This window comes from Giraffa tippelskirchi, chromosome 5 (genome assembly GCF_054371585.1).
Source record: "Giraffa tippelskirchi isolate mGirTip1 chromosome 5, T2T-mGirTip1v1.2.pri, whole genome shotgun sequence".
Taxonomy (NCBI): domain Eukaryota; kingdom Metazoa; phylum Chordata; class Mammalia; order Artiodactyla; family Giraffidae; genus Giraffa; species Giraffa tippelskirchi.
In genome coordinates, this window is record NC_137279.1 from 84,948,947 (window position 1) to 84,972,332 (window position 23,386).

At 39.8% G+C, this 23,386-nt stretch overlaps 1 pseudogene; it reads left to right on the top strand.

Annotated features, from left to right (window-relative positions):
• The first annotated feature begins 2,195 nt into the window (after positions 1 to 2,195).
• Positions 2,196 to 10,086, top strand: LOC145505206 (large ribosomal subunit protein eL15-like; annotated as a pseudogene).
• Positions 10,087 to 23,386: the final 13,300 nt, after the last annotated feature.

Below are 23,386 nucleotides of genomic sequence, written 5' to 3' on the forward strand. Positions count from 1 at the left end.
GTGAAGGCAGGGAATTTGCAAGGAAAACTGAAGTCTTGAAAGAACTGCTTTCGGAGATGGGAAGGGAAGTTGGACAAGAAAAGTGTGGCATGGTTCTTGAGCAGCCCTGAGAGAAGGAGGCAAGAGAACAAGGAAGTGAGGGATTTCTAGGGTCCCAACCAAAAGATCCCATGGTGTCCTAAGACAGTGACTATCCTGTATTGTTAGTGAGGAGAAGTTAGGCAGGGGAAGGGGTCCTGACAGACTCAGAGAACAGGGGGAGTCAAGAGATTAGAGATCACAGTTAGAGCAGAGCAAAGATGTATAGCGTAAATAACAGAAAAACATAAGAAAGGACAGAGGTTAGGTCAGAAAACAGAAGATAACAGAAGTGCTGAAGGGGAACAGATATAAGGAACATTAAAATCAAACATGGCAAGAAATTATATTGGGGGCACTGGATGTGATGTCAACAAAGACACTGAATCTCTCCAATATTTTAGGTGTCTTTTGGGGTAACCAGGAAGGCTTTAGCCAGATATCAAAGTCCTCGTTGAAGATAGCAAAATGAGAAGAAGTATACAATCACCCATAATACCAAAGAATGCTAGTTTAAGTGAATTATAAGTTTTAGGAAATCTAATGTGGCTAGAGACTCAGAAACTTCACTCTGGAGTCTGGAGTGGGAAATGGGATAGGGAGATGGAGTGGGAATTAGATGCTACCAGTTCTTGTGGCCTTGAATTAACAGAGGGCAAAACTCTGGGGTTAAAAAAATTTTTTTAACTCTGTATCTTGTGTGTTTAGGGGTTGAAAGGCCTCTAAATATTTTTTTTCAAATTAGTTCTGATTTTAAGCCCTAGAAATTTAGAAACTATTTTACTCATGGAGAATGGAGGAATAAGGGAAGGGGGATATTTTTTCTCTTTCTCTTGAAAATGAAACACTTCTTGGTAGGAAGTCTCTGGAGAAAGAGCTGACTCATAGCTCTGTTTGTGACAACTTTACCGTGGTGATGCTTCTCAGGTCACAAAGAGCTTGGACTTCCTGCCAGTCAAGCAGGTCGAAGTTGCCTAGAGAAGAATACAATTAGGATCTCTTCCTGAAAGACCCACTAGCTCATCCTGGAAGACACTTTGCTTTTGTGACCTTTTTTCAGCTTCTAGTTTTAGATTTCTTATAGAAGCAAAAGTAAAAGGCATTTGGGCTGCATTTTTGTTTAGGTAAACTTGTTTTAGCTGATTTTTCCTCTCCCCAATATTTTTTCCCCCTTTTGATCCTAAGTGGAGACCATGTAAAGGGATAGTATCTTTAAAGACTATCACTATAAGACATACCCACCCCCCCCGGCAAAGAAAAAGTCATATATGTTTGTGAGGTGTGTAGAGGATGCAAAATACAGACAAAAAACACAGGCAGAGAGAAGAAAGACTACAAGGAGAGCTTCTAGAAATCATAAAAGGCAAAAAGGCTCTGCCAAAATCCACAGAAATTTTAAAATAACAGGTATTCCCATTTAAAAAAGGAACTTGTCAGTCTATAAATTATACACATTCAATGACAAAATCTAAAATATAAAGAATCAGTGGGGAAAAAAATAATGAGAGATGAGATTTGCCCAGCTTTCCAAAAGTGACTTTGCCTTCCCAGGAGAGAGAGATACTTTGCTGACTCACTAGTTAAAATGGTAGGAGAGATGTATCAACAGCCCTAGAGAAAATTACTAGCCTCAATTCTAATCATATCCAAAAAGATTAAAAAGTCAGTGTAGTTGGGCAGAAGGATTTGGAAGTAGAAATACCATCTCTAACCCAAAATTTTCTAGGTAAACCCTGGGATCTCCACTCTCATACAGGAACTTTTCCCCACTAAGTTTGGTTGAAGATCATTCTGGTGACCATTCATAATGGAGAGATGCTTTTCTTCTGCGTCATAGCTAGTGCCTTAAGTTTCAAAAAGCTCTATCCTTGATAACTGAGTCAGGAACTCTGCTGCACATTAGACAGATACAAATATTCAGCAAACCCTATGAATATTTACGAATCATTTAGTGGGATTATGGCACTGCATCCAACAGCCAACTAGCTACTGTTGATGACACCAAAGAACATAAATGTGATCTCTTACAGTCTAAGACAAGAGAAAAGACATATGCAAGAGAGATTTTAAAAGGGCAACAGCGTTTTCATGTGGCAGCAGCCATCAGGTGAGCTCAGATGGACACTTACAAATACCTCCAGGAACTAGGGAGGAAGAAGCAGTGGACACGATGCCCTCAGGGTACGTTGCTGGCAGTACCGCCAGCTCTCCCTCCTGCACTACACTGCCTCCCACCTCCGCACCCCACCCAGCCAACAGGCACGTAGGCTGAGATACAAAGCCAAGCAAGGTTATGTCATATATTGGATTCCTGTGCACCATGGTGGCTGCAAATACCCAGTTTCTAAGGGTGCCACCTATGCAAGCCTGTCCACCATGGTGTCAACCAGCTCAAGTTTGCTCAAAGCCTTCAGTCTGTTGCTGAGGAGCAAGCTGGATGCCACTGTGGGGCCTGTGGGGCCTGAATTCTTACTGTGTTAGGTATGATTCTATGTACAAATCTTCAAGGTTATTCCCATTGATCCACTCCATAAGAAACCCTGACACCCAGTGAATCACAAAACCAGTCTACAAGCATAAGCTGGCATCAGCAGGCAGAAAGAGCCCTGGTCTTGGAAAGGGTCACTTGTCCCTGCACAAAATTGGTGGTTCTTCCCAGACAGTCTGGAGACGACGCAATACTCTCCAGCCCGAGCTCCACTGCAACAAACACAAGCCAAGTCAAATGAGAGATGCTTACAGTAAGTAAAGGATAGAGGTGGCAGTGAGCTCAAGCACTCAGAAAACTTCTTTCATGAGGTCACCTCAATGAGAAATGGTGCATAGGTTTTGAGGGGTGAAGTGTCACCACCAGATAGTTGTTTTAGAATATTACTCAAGCAACATTTATTACGGATGGATTTAAGTAGAAAAGAGGACAAGGAGACTACTGATTTATCAACAATGATACAAATTAATGTGGGGAAGCAATAATGAAGAGAAATAGATGCATTTAAATCACAGTAAGATCTCTTGACAGAAATTAGTGAATGATTGGAGGAGAGAGTTGCCAAACAAGGAGGAGTTTAGAATAACACACAAGATTTTTGACTTAAAAACACTGTTTAGATTCACTCAGATAGGGAGTGCATTTGCAGAGACAGACTTCTGTGCTAGTATTACCTAAAATGCATACATAGTATAAAATGTTGTCCTTGCTTGGGTTCCACTTCTCCTTTCTCTTTCTTTCCTCCTTTATTTCAGGAGTCTTAAATAGTTTCATTTACCAACTTCATTTAAATATTTTTGTGGCATAATTTGTTGCCCTGTTACCTTTCCTTTGGCACTTCTGAAAGCGTTATGGAAGTTAATTTAAAGTATGAACAGTTCATAACAAAGAGATTCCAAAGCTCATTTTATGGGGATCTCTCCAGTCTTCCATTCCTAACTCTCCCAAATTTTCTAATTAAAAAAGACTAAAAGAGGGACTTCCCTGGTGATCTAGTGGCTAAGATTTCATGCTTCCAATGCAGGGGGCCTGGGTTCAACCCCTGGTCAGGGAACTAGATCCCACATGCCACAACTAAGAGTTTGCATGTCACAACTAAAACCCAATGCAGTCTAATTAATTAATTTTTTTTTTAAAAAAAAGGACAAAAATAGATTGAGACAGACAAGACAGACTTTCAAATGTCTTCACAAACTAGTCAGGTTTGCAAAAATGCTTTTGGACCTGCCCATCTTTACCTGTATCTAAGGGATATTGTACAAGAAGTCCATGAAGACCAGTCTCTAGGCCAGGACTGAGGCTTTCAATTGCATTTTCTGCTTAATTTTTTTTTTTTTCTGTAAAGATTTCCAATTTTCTGAAAATTTGAGCTCTCAGCTGGAAATCTCTTAGGCCTCTGAATCAGGCCTAAGCCTGAGAGATGTGAACGCATTTATATGGCTGGATTAAGCAGATCATTTCTAGCCTCATTTGGCCTAGACAAGAAACCAGCTTTCCCCAAGTTGCAGGTTCTCCCAGGAAAAAGGCTTCATCACCACTGTCTATTCTACTTTGTATCTGGAATTGATGGAGAAACCGATGTTTCGTGCAAGAGAGAAAGGGGAATTTGCACATGTTAACATCATGTTGGCAGCAAAATGCCACCCCTGGTACATGTCTAGAGTCCCAGCAGCATAAGCATGTATCTGCCAAGATAAGGATCGGTGGAGAGAACCTAGGGCCCAGGTAAACGTCCCAATCGAAGTACTGCTAGTCAGCAATAACAGAGGCAAGACCTAGATACGTCACTCAGAGCTTGTCTCTCTGTTCTCCTGTGTCATTCAACTGAAGACAGTTGGTGTATGTTGGCTTTTCCCCACAACAGGGAAGTAACTTATGTCCCAGTCAGAAGTATTCTCAGAGTTCAAAAGTACTTTTTACTAAATGGTTGCTGCAAAGGTCAAACCCGACTGTATATAGTAATCTCTGCTGGTGAAGTCTTTCTTTTGGAATCTTTAGACCTAGGCTCCTAGCCATTAGGATCTGAGCAGTTATTCCTGTATTTCCTGATCTGGGACCCCGAGGAATGAAGCCAATGGCACGATTCTGTAAAACGGGGCCACCCTGAAACAAGTTGGTAACAGCGGCGGCAACAGTGGCAGGAGCAAGCCGGAGTTGAATTCCATTTAAATAAAATGCCAAAAGGCAGTCAGTGAAAGTGACATTTATGGTGTTACTACAAATGCATTCAGTGGGAAAGCTCAGTAGCAGAAGCAAGGGGGAAAAAAACAAGCTGTAGTGAAAACTGCCATCTGTATATTGTGCCCCGTTTTTAATATTCTGTATTCTCATAAAAAGTGTTGTTTCTGTCACTATTCAATCTCACAAACTCACACAGAACACTGTTAAAAGTCAGCAGTGTGTGAAATGGTATTTTAAAATAAATGAAACCCGCTCTCAGAGCTGCGGAGGAATATTGCAATGCTGGGCGCTGACAGACAGGCACTGAAAAGTAACAACCGTTATCATCTTAAAGCAAAGCGGATTAAATAAAAACCCACAGCCAGTGGTGCATTACCAAGTCTGATATTGACACAGCTGCTGTGGTGGTTATTTTTCATTGTCTCATCAAGACAAAGCATCATGGGATATCAATCTTCCCTCTGTCAGGCCATGCCTGGTATAAAGTTTTTCGTTTACATTTTCATTATATCCCTTTTATCTCCGGTGCCAGCATTTTTTTTCCCCCTTAACTGTGGAATCAAATGACCTGTGGGGCGGTGTTGGGCTATTAGCTTCTGGCCGGAAGAGCTCCCTCCTGGGGCAAAGGGTAGTTGAGCCCTCTTCCCCTCCTCCATCACCTTTGAGCGTCTCTCAAAGGTCTAAGATGGCCATTATCCTCTTGTGCTGGCAGATGATTAGAAACCGGAATACTCATATGTTTGTGGGGTGGAGAGAAAAATACAGAGCAACCAGGAAAGAGATAATGACTATGAAAATTAGAAGAGAATTTGAGAGTACTATTTTACCTCTTTGCCTTTTCACTGGAGAGGGACGGCTGGAAAATACACAACTCTTGAGAACGCTTCAACTGAAAAGCCGGATTATAGCTTAACTTTTCTGCACTACTGTTTTATTTTCTGGACTGGCTCACTCTTCCTAGAATTGGCTTTCAATGGAGAAGTTGACTTATCTGTAGAAAAATATATTTTAATTTGACTCACAGAAAACAGTATCTTTGAAAAACTCAGTCTTCCTTGGGAGGTGGAGGGAATCGGTAGTTTTCAGTACATTTTTTCCTCTATTCTTATGTCACCTGCTTTGGAAGTTTATTAATGTGATTTCTTTAGGAGAGAAAATTCAGTTATGAAATACAGTATTTTGATCTCCTGTCTGTAAACCATTGGCCCCAATGACAAGGAAACATGACCACTAAGTTCTTTTAGCAAAGTTTAGAAACATTTGATTTATTAAGACTGAAGTGAGTATAACAGGGAATAGAGCTCAGAGTCCCAATGGGGTTCTGCTTCTTTGAGCATCTTCTATGTCCCCGACAGAAGGGTTGGAAATGAGTGAGTGGCAGTCAAATCATGATGCTCTACACCTTAACAATACAATGCTGTATGTTAATTATATCTCAGCAAAACTGGTGGAAGAAATGAATGAGAGGATGTGCTGAGGTTTTGTGAGATATTCACAGAAAGGACTGCTCCTCAGGACTTCCCTGGCAGTCCAGTGGTTAAAATTCTGTGCTCCCAGTGCAGGGGACCCAGGTTCAATCCCTGGTCAGGGAACTAGATCTTGCACCATACAGCTAAGACCCGGCACAGCCAAATAAAGTAAATAAATATTTCTTTAAAAAAAAATGAAAAGAAAAGAAAGGACTTCTCCTCTTAGGTACCTTCCATGCCAACAAAAAACAAGTCAGGTCAAAGGATTCTATGTAAGTTGAGGTAATGCTCACTGACCACTGAACAAATAACATTAGTACTCAGCATCTCACTGGTTTAATAGGAGTTTATTTCTTCCTCATGTCACCACCAATGAAGGTTGAGTTGCGCTCCTACAACTTCTGAAACATGTGGCCTCCAAGATCACTGCTGAAAGAGAGTATCCAAGTGTCACATAGAAAGTTTTTAGGACCAGGCACTAAAAGCTTTTAGGACTAGGCAAGAGGGGGCATACTTAAATCACTCTGGCCTCAACCAATTTTAAGAAAGGCAGGGAATCTTGTAGGAGGCTACATATGTATTCTGCAAAGGGGTGCAGTGAACACAAGGAGGAAAGGGGAAGGTTGAAGGGACAGTGTGAAATTATAGTGAGTAGGAAGAGCAGAACTATTGCTGCAGTAAGGCATAAGGAGCAACTTCCACCTCATCCTGTTTAGCCATCCCGTCAAACTCAGTGACTATACCTCTCACTACTACTTCTGCCCATATCCTCTGCCCTCCAACAGAAAACAGAGACTCCATAGAAATGTTCATAAAATTGTGTTCTGGTTATCCATTGCCAGATGATGACTCACCTAAAAAAATGACATAAAACAGTACAACTTTCTATTTATTTTCGTGAATCTGGAAATTGACTAGGCTCAGTGAATGTTACAGATTGGATGTTTGTGTCCGCCCCCCAAATTGATATGTTGAAACCCTAATCCCAATGTGATAATATTAGGAGGTGGGACATTTGGGGGGTCACTGGGTTATGAAGGTGGAGCCCCAATAAATGTAATTAAGACCCTTGTAAAAGAGACTCAAGAAAACTCCATTGCTCCTTCCATCATGTTATGTGAGGTTACAGTGAGAAGATGACTATCTCTGAGGAAGCAGTGTTCTCAGCAGACACTGGATCTGTTGGAACAATAATCTTGGACTTCCCAGCCTCTAGAACTGTGAAAAATATATTTGTATTGTTTGTAGACTACCCAGTTGATGGTACTGTTTTTAAGGCAGCCCAAATGGACTAAGACAGTGAGGCAGTTCTTCCTCAAGGTCTTCTAAGAGTTTGCAGTGGAATAGTGACTTCGGTGGATCTAAATACTTCTTTATTCACATGTCTCGTGCTTGGACTAGGAAGACTCAAAACAGCTGTGACTGGAATTGCTAGGGCTCCTTGAGCATCTCTCTGTACATGTGATTATTCTGTGTGCTCTCTCTACATTCTGGTCTCAGGGAGGCTGGACTTCTTACGTGGCAGCCAAAGGGTCTTAAAGAGAATCTCCCAAAAGAAACCAACAAGAGTTATGTGGCCTTTTCTACCCAACTCTCAGAAGTCAAAAGGTGTGATTTCTACCACAATCATATCAGATTTCCCTTCTTTCCCAGTTCAACAGGAAGAGACAAAGGCTTCCACATACAGTTTTAAAATCATGACAAAATTGAAAGTTTTAAACTACCCATCTTGATGAAGATGAATGTTCAGAATAAACCCCTATCCTAGCAAATTCTTAAATTTTAAAAGTCAGCCTATCACGGGAATAGATTTAACATGGTAATTCTAAAATAGAAGCAAAAATATGAGTGGCTATGAGGCACTGATTTTTTTCATCTTAGTCATCCAGTTTGGTTAAATTTGTTCTATTTTTACATTTGCAACAACAAAAATCCTTCAGGAACTGTTCTACTACAGCATTATCTCATAGCTATCCATTTCCTCTGTAACATCTCTAAAGGTTCAAAATGGATTTTTTTCAGCCAAAACTTTTCATTAGGGAAAGTTATCTTGAAGAACCTCAAAATGTGACAATGTCTATAATGACCTGGCTGCCCACCCACCTCAAATCTTTTGTCTCTGTGAGAACTTTATCAGAACAGAAAGTTGGTAGATGGCAGAATAACAGTGGAAAAATGTCAGTGTCATCCTCACAACCCAAACCTTGACTTCCCTGTAAATATTAAGATCAGAAGCCTGTACACATAGCCCCCAAATGTAGGAGGAAATCTGATACTTCCTTGTGAGTAAAATCAGCATAGCTCTCTGAGAATTGGTATCTGTGTGCCAGTGATGGCCCAGACACCCTCATGTCTTCTAAGCTTCAGCTTTATCCTCCAACTTCTCCCCTCTTAACCCCTGTTTAGAATCAGGCTTCTTCTCTGGTATACTGATTGCAGTACAGTTCCCCTTTGAGACAGACAACTGGCCTGAATTCCTGTGTCTCTTGTTGGTGGCTCTAAACTTCTGCTGGACTCTGAGTCCCAGCTGTCCACACCACAAATTTTGACTAACATTCTTCTCCACATAATTACAATACTACTAAGAATCCCAAAGAGTCTTTTAAGTGAGATTTCTGCTGCCATTGCAACAGGAATTGGACCTCTTTATGGAGCAATGTTATGGCTACTTGGATATTGAGATGTGGACTAACTGGCCACCTCAGGACTTCTTCGGTGGTACACTGGATAAGAATCTGCTTGCCAGTGCAGAGGACTCAGGCTAAAACCTTGGTCTGGGAAGATTCCACATGCCATGGAGCAGCTAAGCCCATGTGCCACAACTATTGAACCCTTGTGCTCCACCTACTGAAGCCTGTGCTCCTAGAGTCCATGCACCATGAGGAAGAATAGCCTCTATTCACTGCAACCAGAGAAAGCCCACGTGCAGCAATGAAGACCCAGCACAACCTAGATAAATAAATAAACTTTAAAAAAAATGACCACTTCAACCAAATTTCTTCCCCTGGTCCTGGCCTCTTAAGTTGCCAGTTTACATTCTGCTTTCTCCAGCGTCACTGTGATCTCAAGATGCTTAACAATGAGATTGTGTGAATAATGATAGATAGGTGATAGATAGATAAATCTGAATTGTCCACTATTTATTCCAACTACTTGCAGAATCTCTCTTCTCCCTTTATATCCCGAGTTTCACCTTGTGGACAGCATTTAACTTAAAATTTGTGACCTCAGAAATGTGATCCAATTTGAATTTTCACCAACCCATGACATCACCAGATCAGTAAGAGAGTAACTTCTATTCAGCATAGGGAAAAAAGCATTCTCATTAATCACATGTTCTGACAATCAGAAACTCACAATTGAGATAATCTACCTATTGTAAACAAAATATTTGGGGTATAAGATTTTCTCTGAACATAATTCACCACACCTTGATGATTCATAAGTGGCTTTAGAATCATATTATGAGGCCAATGCATCATCTTTATGAGCCTCAGTTAACATGGAGTTATTTCTGTGATTGGGGAGTGTTTGTCAACAGAAGCTGTCCAGTTAATGGGGTGCTGGCTAGTAAAGGGTGTGGGAGGCACTGTAATAAAAGTGCCTCCAGAAAGCAGTGACAAGACAGTAATCAGAGTGCTCCATCCATCTGTGGTTGCCATAGGTCTCATTGGGGTTTAAATATCAAAACACAACACTGATCTTCCTTCACCAAATACCACCTCCTTCCTATAACAACTGATAGCTCACTTCCCACGCTTTTCTCCTTGCACAGGAAAAAAAAAAGGCTCAAAATCAGGTAATCATTTAAACCCTGATTTTCCTTTTCAGAAACCTCATAATAAATTTGCCGCTTTAAATCCAGATTAAATGACTCAGCATCAGTCAGTAACCTATAATGTTATTATCATTCTATGGACGTTTCAGGTTTACCTATATCATGCTGCCAACTGCCAAGTCGCTTCAGTCGTGTCCGACTCTGTGCGACCCCATAGACGGCAGCCCACCAGGCTCCACCATCCCTGGGATTCTCCAGGCAAGAATACTGGAGTGGGTTGCCATTTCCTTCTCCAGTGCATGAAAGGGAAAAGTGAAAGTGAAGACGCGCAATCGTGTCCGACTCTTAGCGACCCCATGGACTGTAGCCTACCAGGCTCCTCCGTCCATGGGATTTTCCAGGCAAGAGTACTGGAGTGGGGTGCCATTGCCTTCTCTGTGCCATTGCCTTCTCCGATATCATGCTACTGATCCTTTTGTGGTTTAGAGAGTATTGCTATGTCTATCTGTAAGCAAATGACCACCTTCAGTTTCTAGCTGAATTCCCACCTGAACTATCTTGGCCCCTCATTTGTATCCTTCTGCTGGATCAAATGTTGAATTTGTGTGTTTCTCAAATCTGTCAATCATATTTGATGGTCTCTAAGGACTAATTTTAATTTCATAAAGTTGATGATTCATTTGTATAGAACTTAAAATCTCTGTGAGTGTCTCAAATTGATGCTTAAAACAATGGTCTGAGATAGGCAAAGTCTGTACAATTAATCCTATATCACAAATAAGGAAACCAAGGCACGGAAAAGGTTTTCCCAGGATTCCCACAAAAGAGGAAGTTGAAACCTCAAATATATTGGATTATTTACTCAGAATTATGAAATCAAAGGGTCAGCTGAGTCCTAATCTGATGTCCTTATGTCTGTCCCAGCCTTTGCCTTTCAGATTATAAGATTATCATCTTCACTCCAACGTGCAGGTAGCATAAGCCCCGCCCTCAGTGTTCTTGTTCATCATCCTCGTCTTTCCTGAATCTTTGCTCTTAGGTCATTTTTACATTTTAAATTTTAGTCTTGCATGCACTATTTGAGTTGCAGATGCAGTCACCTTTGTATCACTTGTCAAACTTCATATTATGTCATGAACATGGAGGGGCCTCAAAACATATGTGATGAATGAATACATTTCTAATAATACTCAGGTCCAGCATACCTTCCTCCTGAAGAGGCCCATTGGCAATTCAGCCATCTCTGGTATATCCTTGGGAATCCACCATTCATACATTAGCAGAAGGAAACAGGTATAGCATTATTTGTTTACCTAATAAACATCAGTTTATTTTGCACACTGGAAAAATTGCAGGCTATGGGTCAGGTACACCTGGATTTAAATCTCAACTCTGACAATTTACTGGCTCTGTAAAGAGACAAATTATGTAACTTCCTATTTCCTAGTTTCCTCGTGTATAAAATAAAATAAGAACCTCTTTGTAGGTTAATATGAAAGATTAAGATAATGTAAATAAAACTACAGATACATAGTAGTACCCCAATCAGCTGCAAAAATGGTTACCTCATCATAATCTCTTAATGTCTTTTTTCCCAAGAGAAACCCTTCCAGTCTCCATAGTTTTCAAAGACTGTTTAGTAAATCTATAGACCTTTTCTCTATGGCAACTCTTTAAATATTATAGTTTCAATGTGCTTTGCTAAGTCACCTCAGTCATGTCTGACCTTTTGCCACCCCATGGACTGTAACCTGCCAGGCTCCTGTCCGTGGGATTCTCCAGGTAGGAATAACTATACTCAAAATTCTCTTGGTAATTCCATGCTTACATGCACTGGGCTTTCTCATATATTAAGAAATTTTCCACTATGGAATATATAACATATATTTTCCATTATCAAAGCATGATAATATGTGATTACTTATATTTATCATCTATGCACCCAACTAGCAGAAAATGATGGTGGGATATGATTTCCTAAAAGTTTCAGTTACACAGATGCTTCCCAAGACTTTACCCAGTTGGTAATGGGAGGCACAATTCTTCGCTCATGATCAGGGTGAGTAATAAAATTTCCATTAGCTAGTGCCTTTGAAGTCATCATCCAGGACTTTGATTGCTTGAGAAAGTTGTGAGATGCTTCTGATTCTTCTCCAAAAATCAAAGGCGTCACTTTAAAGAAAAGAGGGCAGGCAGCTCCCCATCTTCCAGAATGCTATGCTTAAGGAGGCCACATGACCTTCAGAAACACCTCAAAGAAAATGCAAATGTATGAGCTCCAATCTTCCCTTTACATTTTTCCAGCAAATGAATAGCATTTATACATGAATTACACACCCTGATTTATCCACATCAAATTCCTAATATGATCTGGATAACTGAAACTGTACCTTGAACTTACAACCACTCCTGGAACCTCTGCAATTAGATGCTGGCCCTCTGAAGTGAGTGGCTTTGCAGAGCAAATCTTTTCATCATGACCCGATGTCTGATTTCTTATTCCTCTTCATTTACAAAATTATTTAAATAAATATTAAGCAGCTTATTTATCAACATTAAATTTCACAGTGATTATGTGGAACATTTCTTTAACATGATTAACCACAGAGCAGTCACTTCTCATTAGTAAAACTCTTTTTTAATGTCCTCAGTAAGAGTTCCAAAAAGCAGTCTGGTTTCTTCAGACACTATCTTCGGTAGGTACGTTTCCATGGCCTTCATCTAAAGTCTTTTTTAGCATCATCATCAGAGTTTGAACCCCTGCCTTTCCAATATAATATCTAAAATATTGTTTTCAGATATCAGTTTGTCTATTTGCTTCGACTCAGGTAGTCTGTGTTACATCTATGGTTAATTCTCAGTAATTTAGGTAAATATTTCATGCTTATGATGTCTAAATATTAACACTGGGCAGAATAAACCTCTCTATTCCTACGTCATTGTGCTGTGATAAAGGTCTTGTTATCTGACTACAATTACTTCAACTCGATCAATAAACTAGACAATCAAATAAATGAAGGGAGGGGGCACTAAACAGACTGTTTCTATTCTATCCCTCATTTCTAAAACTCTGCCAAGGTCCAATTTAGTATTGCTTATATTTGTGCAAGACAGGATTTTCTAGATGTCTTTCTGAATAGTGGCCCATTTTTTAAATTCCTCTCTTAAAAGGGTCAAGACTGGCCTAACCACCCTTTGGACATTGGATTTTAGTGGGCTGGGACACAGCAGGGATAAATACTAAATTACAATGAAAACTGAAAGTCAAAGGATTAGACTCACCTAAAATCTAAAGGAAAAAAATGAAGTCCAAGTATCAGAAAAATTGCATATGAACCATAAGCCCATAGAGGCAGAGTACAAATAGAGAATATGTTATCAGAAGAAAAGCGGGTATTCTTGAATGGCCATGCATCAGAAGACCAGAACTTTAGAGTCTTTAGAAATGACCTCAGTGTAACACAGTTCAAAAAGAAGTGGTGCATACAACAGTGGTCAGGTGGCCTGGCTGGCAAATGCAGACTACTGTTACAGTAAGTTTGTAGATGGGGCAGGCTTGTTTAAAGGCTAGAGTCAGAATGGCCATTGCCTAGCAGTAAGAAATTTTAAACAGTACTTTTGATATTTTGACATCCATCTACCAAGTTATCACAATGTATTTACACAGGACTCATCTGAAATGTCATCAAGCATCACCTACAGCAGCTGATCTGACTGCAGAATAAGTCATAAGATTTTGGTTTTTAGGGAGGGACACATTCATTCTGCAGAGAAGGCAATGGCAACCCACTCCAGTACTCTTGCCTGGAAAATCCCATGGATGGAGGAGCCTGGTGAGCTGCAGTCCATGGGGTCGCTAAGAGTCAGACACAACTGAGCGACTTCACTTTCATTTTCATGCACTGGAGAAGGAAATGGCAACCCACTCCAGTATTCTTTCCTGGAGAATCCCAGGGATGGGGGAACCTGGTGGGCTGCCATCTATGGGGTCGCAAAGAATTGGACACGACTGAAGTGACTTAGCAGCAGCAGCAGCACATTCATTCTGTCTCTCTCTATCTCGCCCCCACCCCTTTCTCTCTTATTCTTCATTTCATTAGAAAATCCTTTATAAATCTAGATAGTAAATCTGGGAAGACAGAGCATGAGATGGTTAAATGACATCACTGACTCAATGGACATGAGTTTGAGTAAGCTCTGGAGGTGGTGATGGACAGGGAAGCCTGGCATGCTGCAGTCCATGGGGTCACAAAGAGTTGGACACGACTGAGTGACTGAACTGAGCTGAACTGAGAAGAGTAGACTGTGTTGAAACTTATATATCCTTGAGAAAGACTGGCAGTTGATAGGCTGATTTTATTCACAACGATTTGGCAAGAGATTCTATCAAATCATTATCTTCAGTTCTCATGGTACTTTTTAAATAATAATTTTTATAATTTATAAAATTATAATTTTATATATTTACATAATTTTATACAATTTATTGGAGAAGGCACTGGCAACCCACTCCAGTACTCTTGCCTGGAGAATCCCATGGACGGTGGAACCTGGTAGGCTGCAGTCCATGGGGCCGCTAGGAGTCAGACATGACTGAGCGACTTCACTTTCACTTTTCCCTTTCATGCATTGGAGAAGGAAATGGCAACCCACTCCAGTGTTCTTGCCTGGAGAATCCCAGGGACAGTGGAGCCTGGTGGGCTGCTGTCTATGGGGTCTCACAGAGTCGGACATGACTGAAGCGACTTAGCAGCAGCAGCAGCATACAATTTATAATTAAAATGTTTATAATTTTAATGATTTTGATCTTTACCACATAAGTTGATGTTGGCAGGTTGTGGCTGAACCATTGACCTAAGAGCTAGGCATAAAAGAGGTTGCCTCTCACAAACACTTATCTGATTTGATAGCAGAGTTTTCCTGTGGTAATCTGGTCATTTGACCTCTGGCTGTACCCTTATCAACCCACTTAAATCCAGCGTAATATCCCTCAAAGGCTGAATATTTGTTTCTAGTTATAGGACTGTTATTAAATCTTTTACCCATTTCTTTTTTCTCCCTTTTTTGACAGCCAAGCTTTATGTTTTATAGAACAATGTTTTCTCTGTTATAGAGTTCCATTATTTTTAAAAGAGTTGGTGACGCAGAGATCCCAGGAGATATTTGTATCATAAAATGTGATGTTCACAGAAGTGATTCCAGATGTAGATTCATTTTTCAAAGCTTAGATTCTCTTTGAGGAGTTCTTTCTCACACTTGGAACATTTAAGATGGTGTCCTAGTTTTGAGAAATGTCAAAGGGAAATAGTTACTGTCAGCAGATTGACACTCCGACTGAATTTGCAGTAGTGTCATTCACACTGTCTTACACTGTGAACAGTTAAAACTCCATCTGCCCAGGGACCTAGTATAAAATATGTAAGATTTTATATGCTAAAATAATTAGATGAAAGAAATATTACATCTCTTTAGTTTCCTCTAAAGAGCATGCTTCGTTTAATGGTAAGGTGCAAATATCTGTGGATACTTACAGTAGCGTGCTGGGCATTGTTCATGAGTCTTCAATGTGCTGGATCATTTATTCCACATAGTACTCCTAAAATGTGATGGGCATTATTTTACTTTACTGTTACTTAGTTTCCTAGGCTACAAAAGAGACTAAGTTTAAGTCACTTGTTCAAAGTCACAGATCTGGAAATGAAACGTGAGCTGTCCAGCTCTTCAGTTCAGTTCAGTCACTCAGTCGAATCTGACTCTTTGTGATCCCATGGACTGCAGCACGCCAGGCTTCCTGTCCATCATCAACTCCTGGAGCTTGCTCAAACTTATGTCCATCGAGTCAGTGATGCCATCCAACCAGCTCTTCCTCTGTCGTCCCCTTCTCCTCCTGCCTTCTATCTTTCCCAGCATCAGGGTCTTTTCAAATGAGTCGGTTCTTTGCATCAGGTGGCCAAAGTATTGGAGTTTCAGCTTCAACATCAGTCCTTCCAATGAATATTCAGGACTGATTTCCTTTAGGATGGACTGATTGGATCTCCTTGCAGTCCAAGGGACTCCCAAGAGTCTTCTCCAACACCACAATTCAAAAGCATCAATTCTTTGGTGCTCAGCTTTCTTCCTAGTCCAACTCTCACATCCATACATGACTACTGGGAAAATCATAGCTTTAACTAGATGGACCTTTATTGGCAAAGTAATGTCTCTGATTTTTAATGTGCTGTCTAGGTTGGTCATAGCTTTTCTTTCAAGGAGTAAGTGTCTTTTAATTTCATGGCTGCAGTCACCATCTGCAGTGATTTTGGAGCCCAAGAAAATGAAGTCTTTCACTGTTTCTTTCCTTTGTTTCCCCATCTATTTGCCATGAAGTAATGGGACTGGATGCCATGATCTTAGTTTTCTGAATGTTGAACTTTAAGCCAACTTTTTCACTCTCCTCTTATACTTTCATCAAGCAGCTCTTAAGTTCTTCTTCGCTTTCAGCCATAAGGGTGGTGTCACCCTCTGTGTATCTGGGGTTATTGATATTTCTCCCTGCAATCTTGATTCCAGCTTGTGCTTCATCCAGCCCAGCATTTCACATGATGTACTCTGCATATAAGTTAGATAAGCAGGATGATAATATACAGGCTTGACATACTTCTTTCCCAACTTGGAACTAGTCTGTTCCATGTCCAGTTCTAACTGTTGCTTCTTGACCTGCACATTTAACCAACTTGTTGTTTAGTCTCTAAGTCATGTTCAACTCTTTTGTGACCCCATGGACTGTAGCTCACAAAGCTCCTCTGTCCGTGGGATTTCCCAGGCAAGAATACTGGAGTGGGTTGTGCCATTTCCTTCTCCAGGTGATCTTTCTGACCCAGGGATAAAACCTGCATCTCCTGCATTGCAGGTGGATTCTTTACCACTGAGTCATAAGGGAAGTCCAATACTCTGTACTTATTCCCCAAACTATCCCTTAAGATTATATCTAGATTTTTATTCTCAATCTCACTAGTTAGATGTTCTCCATCAGATTATTATCTATGCTTCTAAAATAGCTAGGTGAACTTTCTTACTAGAACACAGCCAATTTGGGGCCAAATCGCTGTATCTTTCATCGTATGTCAAAGATAATGTGTGGATGTTCTTGTAAAGTAAATTTTAATGTAGAGTCCAATAAAGCTCTAGAATCACCCTTAATTTTCAGGTAATGCTCACTCAAATGACCACTCCCATTCAATGTGTCTAAGTTTATAAGACAGTCCAAAACTACTTATGTAAATATATTCACATTATTCTCTCTTTTCTATTACTTAAGATCTTATCATCTTTCCAGTAGCTCTTTGGGATATGTCAGTTCCCAACTTCCCACCTATGTTAGACTTTCCTTCGCAGGTAGTCAGACTTTGGTTCCTCTTCAGTTCTTGACTCAGAATCACAAAGTCATGGCAAATCCACATAGACAAAAAATAGATTGGTGGTTTCTAGGGGAAGGGAGAAAAATTGGGAATGATGATTAATGGGTACAGGGTTTTTTTGGAGGTAACTATCAAGAATTAGATAGTGGTATGACTTTACAATATTGTGAATATATTAAAAGCCACAGAACTATCCCCTTTAAAATGGTTAAAATACTGACTTTTTTTTTAATAAATGTATTTATTTTAGTTGGGGGATAATTACTTTACAATATTGTAGTGGTTTTTGTCATACATTGACATGAATCAGCCCTGGGTAAATGCAATTTGAATTTTACCTCAGTTTAAAAAAAGAAACAAAGAAACATACCAAGGCTAGCCTTGTTCACTGTTTCATTCAGTCATGACTCCATAGGCCCCAGTAGGAATTCTATAGACATCTAGATGAGGTTGGTTTAAGGATGCTTCAGCCTTACCTTTCTACAAGGCTTCACAGAGATCAAATCTGTGCCTTTGCTGTTGTTTTGCTTTATTCTGTAGTGTTATTTCCTCAGACATGGTTCTCAGCACCCCTGAGACTGAGGCCTCCTTGACCACCTGCTTGTGAAAGCAAGCCATTCTATTAAAATCCCACCTAAGCTTTTATCATGGTTTTAAAACATGCAGACAAATTTTTTCACACAAAATTCTTCCCCACAGAAGATGTAACTTACTTTTCCTCTTTTTGAGTGAGGGCTGGACTTATTGATTCCAGTACAGAAGTGATGATGTGTAACTAGGTTATAAAAGGCACACCATCCTCTTTCCATTGTCTGTCTTGGATCACTCACTTTGCACGGAGAGCCAGCTATCATGTGGTGAGGACACCCAAGCAGCAAATGGAGAGATCTGCTTCATGAGGAACTGAGACCTCCTGCCATCAGCCATGTGAGGTGAGTCCTTTTGGAAGTAGATTCTCTGGCCCCAGACAAAACTCAAATGACTGTATCCCTGAACAAATCCTGACTGCAACCTCATAAAAGACCCTGGGCCAGAACCAGCCAGTTAAGCCATTCCTGACACAAAAACAATAGGATAGTAAATGTGTCGTGTTTTAAACCAGCAAGTTTTACAGAAATTGTTTATGCAGCAATAAATATCTAATACAATTATACTGTACCTTGTTAGCTTCCTTCTGTCCACATCCTTTGTTTTCCTTTTTTGCACCATCACTTTCTTAACTCCTAGTTAGTACTACATCAATAGCTTTTAATTGATTTACTGATTGTTTCATGAAATAAGTATACCGTTTCAAACACTGCAAAAGTGGTTTCTATACTGCATACCCATATACCACCATCTAAATTTAATATTTTGCTGCTTTTACTTTTTCATCTCCCTCTCCATCAATCAATCCATCCTATTTTTCATGTATTTCTAAGTAAATTTCATGTATTTCTAAGACATCAGTACCCTTCACCCCAAATATTTCAATATGCAAGTGTGCATAGTGGTGAATAGGTTTCAATATTTATGTATAGTGTTCTTCTTGTAAAGTAAAAGTTCAATGCAATGAAATGTACAACCTTAAGCATACATTTGTTGATTTTGACAAATGAATACACCTGTATGTATGCCAAGCTTTCGTGAAGATATAGAACATTCATGGGTGTAACTTTATACTACTGACAATCCATAAGATAAATTCTTATAGTTCTGTGTCTGTCTCATAACATCAGATCACATAGTAGGTGCTCAATCAATACTTTTTAATCTATTACTGAATGTCACCTGGATTCTTGAGAGAAGGCAAATAAATATCTCCAACCATGTGGCCCTGACAGACTGAAAAACAAAGACATTTTGGAGTCTTCAGACTCAGAGGAAGGACAGAGAAGCTGCCCTATGTTCTTCATCTGAACAAAACCCCTTAAGGAATAGTTTGTCTACCAAAATCAACATGGTGTAGTGATAATAAAAATGCTTATGAAAAGCAATTTGTTTTCCGTGGTATTCACCAGAGGGTCCATACTGTTAGGTATCACTTAAATCTCCACTTGGGAAAACCTGTTATCTCTCTTCCTTATAATAACCCCTTAGCCTGAATATTATGACCTGTACACAGAGTAACTGAAAAGTTTTGCTACAAGCATTTTGATGGCTTTGGACAGCATGTGAAACAAATATATCTTGTAAGGAAAAAAGGAAAAAAAAATGAAGAGCAATCTTCTGGTTTGAGCATGTTTTAGATACGGAAAGGAGAGGTTCTGCCTCTTTCATTGTAGGGCTCAGCTCCAACCACCAGAGCTACCCATGCACCTGAACCTCACTCTCACCTCTGTCTCCACACTCTCCCTCCCTTCCTCCCTGTATGTCTTGGCCCTGGCTGACAGCAGATAGCTTTGAACAGGCCCTTTGAAATTACACGCTGATATGGGCCTGAATTTACAGTGGTATCTGCATTTTTTTGTTCTTTTTTGGCTTTCAATTGTCTTCTTTCCTCTGACCCGCTCTCCTTATCTCTCATCTTTGTCTGTTGATCTCCCAACACCTCTTTTCTTGAAGTTTCAATTTATTTCTCTCACATTTTTATCTTGCTCATATTGGCTCTCACATCATTTTTATCTCTATCTTCTCCCACTTTCTCTCTCTCTCTCTCTCATCTTTTTCTCTTTAGCTTTTTTTTTTCTTTCACACTTTCAATCTCACAGCCAACACCCACTTTCCCAGTTCAGTCTCTTGTTTTGCCCTGATCCAAGTTGAGTGGACATATTGCCTATTTTAAAACCTTCGTGAAATGATGCTACTTCTCTTTCCTACCTATGCTAGACTCAGTCTTTTGTAGCAAAATGAAGAGACCTGATTTTCAACTGTGAAGGTTGCCCAGAGATGTCTAATTTGTCAGCCTGGTTCCACCTGCTGTGTGCATAGCCTGACACCCTATGACAGCCCTCATTTTCTAACTTGACCTTAAGTCTTTGCCCTTGGACCCTTTTGTTCACATTCTGTTATTGCAAAGGGACAGAAACACAACCCACTGCTGCCTTATTATGTTTTAATTTCTCGAATAGTTCTAGCATCTCATAGTCATCTTCACCATCTCTCTTTGCAGTTGCTCCCCTTTGCTTTGGGTGAAACATAACCCTGAGAATCACATTTGCATTTTCTCTGTGATTGAGATCCATGTTAAGATGAGATTTTTTTTGAATGTTTTTTTGAGTCCTCTGCCCTTCTCTGTTTCTAGACAAATATACTGATTATCACTCAGCTCTTCCTCTTTACACATCCAATATAAAACATATAGATTAACACAGAAATCTTTAAGAATTTTTTTTTAATTTTATGAGATCTTGTTGGTGTTATTGTTGCTATTTCTGCTATAACTGCTTCTGTCCTGAAACCCACCAATAGAGTTTTATGTTTTTCAACCTAGACTTTCGACCCAGGAAAGCAGGGATTGTTGGTCAAAAGCACCTACTTTCTGTATGTCTACCCATATCTATTTTGTTTTGAAATCATGGTTAAAAAGAATATTCAGCCTAGTTAGAAATATTTTCATCATTATTTGTTGTTGTTGTTTAGTCTCTAACTTGTGTCTGACTCTTTTGTGACCCCATGGACTGTAGTCCACCAGGTTCCTCTGTCCATGGTATTTCCCAGGCAAGAATACTGAAATGGGTTGCCATTTCCTTCTCCTGAGGATCTTGCTGACCCAGGAATCAAACCCATGTCTCCTGGGTTGCAGGTGGATTCTTTACCACTGAGCCACCTGGGAAGCCCATAGTCATCATTATGGCCCCTCATTAATCTAGAAAAACTAATTTATCTTGAAACTTTTAGGCCAACAACTAGAAAGTTCAATGAATAATCTTAACTTAAAAGTACTAAACTGAAAAATACTTCAGCAACTAGAATGCATAATTGCATTTAAAACATCTCCATGAGGCACTAGGTAGTAAACAGTCTCCCACAGCACACAGCAAGGGATATTACATATTGTAGACTAGACTCAGAGCTATTATATAGAGGAAATTGTGTCCTTTCTCTTTGAATTTCCAGCAGTTAGCAAGGTAGCTAACATTTAATATTGTCTCCATAATATTTTGCAACTAATCACTCTGATGTCACTAATATGTCTGATCATTAGTCAGTATTATCATTTGGCACTGTAGACTTTCTAGAAGGAGAAGATTTGATGGAATCTTTGAATGCCCACATAGCAGGCTCAGAAGAAAAAAAAAAGTGTCACTTCTTCACTCTATAACTCGGTTTCTTCATCTATAATGTAAAAACAGTCAAAGAGATCATCTCTAGGTCTCTAATATTTCCAATACTATAAAATGATCATCCTGATTTAATCCCATGTGAACATAACCTATACACACAATGGGGAAGAAGCTCAGATTTAACAGAATTAACAAGAAACTCAACTGTATTGAGCACAAATGTATATGTATGGTAGATATTAAGATGATTCAATGTACTCTGTATTCTTCATGTATCTACATTCTAATGAGGAAAACAAAATTTAAGCAAAATTATCTATAAAAAATAATCTGATAGTAACTATCATTCTGTTTTTCCTTTTTTAATTAGAATGTAACTGGTTTACAATGTTGTGTTAGTTTCTGCCACACAGAATTGTAAAACAGCCATATGTATACATATATCCCCTTCCTCCTGAGCCTTCCTCCTACCCACCTAGGTCATCACAGAGCACTGAGCTGAGCTCCCTGCACTATAAGCAGCTTTCTGATAGCTCTCTGTTTTACACATGGTAGTGTATGTCAATCCCAATCTCCCCTTCCCCCTCCCCACTCCCTGCAATGAGATATCACCTCACACTGGCCAGAATGACTATTATCAAAAAAATCTACAGACAATAAATGCTGGTGAATGTGGAGAAAAGGGAATCCTCCTACACTGTTGGTGGGAATGTAAATTGATACAGCCACTATGGAGAACAGTATGCTTGCATGCGCAGTCATGTCAGTCATGTCTGACTCTTTGGGATACCATGGACTACAGACCTCCCTCCCCCCTCCCCACTCCCACTCCATGTTTGCAAGTATATTCTCTACATCTGTACCTCTATTCCTGTCCTGTAAATAGATTCACTGGTAATATTTTTCTAGATTTCATACATATGTGTTAGTATACAATGTTTGTTTTTCTCCTTTTGACTTACTTCATTCTGTTTGACAGGCTCTAGATTTATCTACATCACTTCAGCTGACTCAATTTCATTCATTTTTATTACTGACTAATACTGTATTGTATATATGTACCACATCTTTATCCATTCATCTATCGATGGACATCTAGGGTGCTCCCATGTCTTGGCTATTGTAAGTAGTGCTGCAATGAACATTCAGGTAAGTATGTCCTTTTGAGGTATGGTTTTCTCAGAATATATGCCCAGTAGTGGGATTGCTGGGTTATATTTAGTTCTATGTTTAGTTTTTTAAGGAACTTGCATACTGCCCTCCATGGGCTTCCCTGGTGGCTCGGCGGTAAAGAATTGTCTACAATACAGGAGACACAGAAGAACGAGTTCAATCCCTAAGTTGGGAACATCTCCTGGAGGAGGGTATGGCCACCCACTCCAGTATTCTTGCTGGGAGAATTGCATGGATAGAGAAGCCTGGATGTCTGTAGTCCATGGGATCCCAAAGAGTCAGACACGACTGACATGACTGCACATGCAAGCATACTGTTCTCCATAGTGGCTGTATCAATTTACATTCCCACCAACAGTGTAGGAGGATTCCCTTTTCTCCACATTCACCAGCATTTATTGTCTGTAGATTCTTTTGATAATAGTCATTCTGGCCAGTGTGAGGTGATATCTCATTGCAGTTTTTAGTATGTATGTAGTCATCTTTCCCTTTCTTCCCCTCTTCTAAAAGATTTATCAATCAATGACATAGTCTATTCATTTTTAGAGCACTTTTTTTTTTCACAACAGTTAAAAACAATTCAGCTCTGAATATCTAACATCCAATTCAGGATGTTA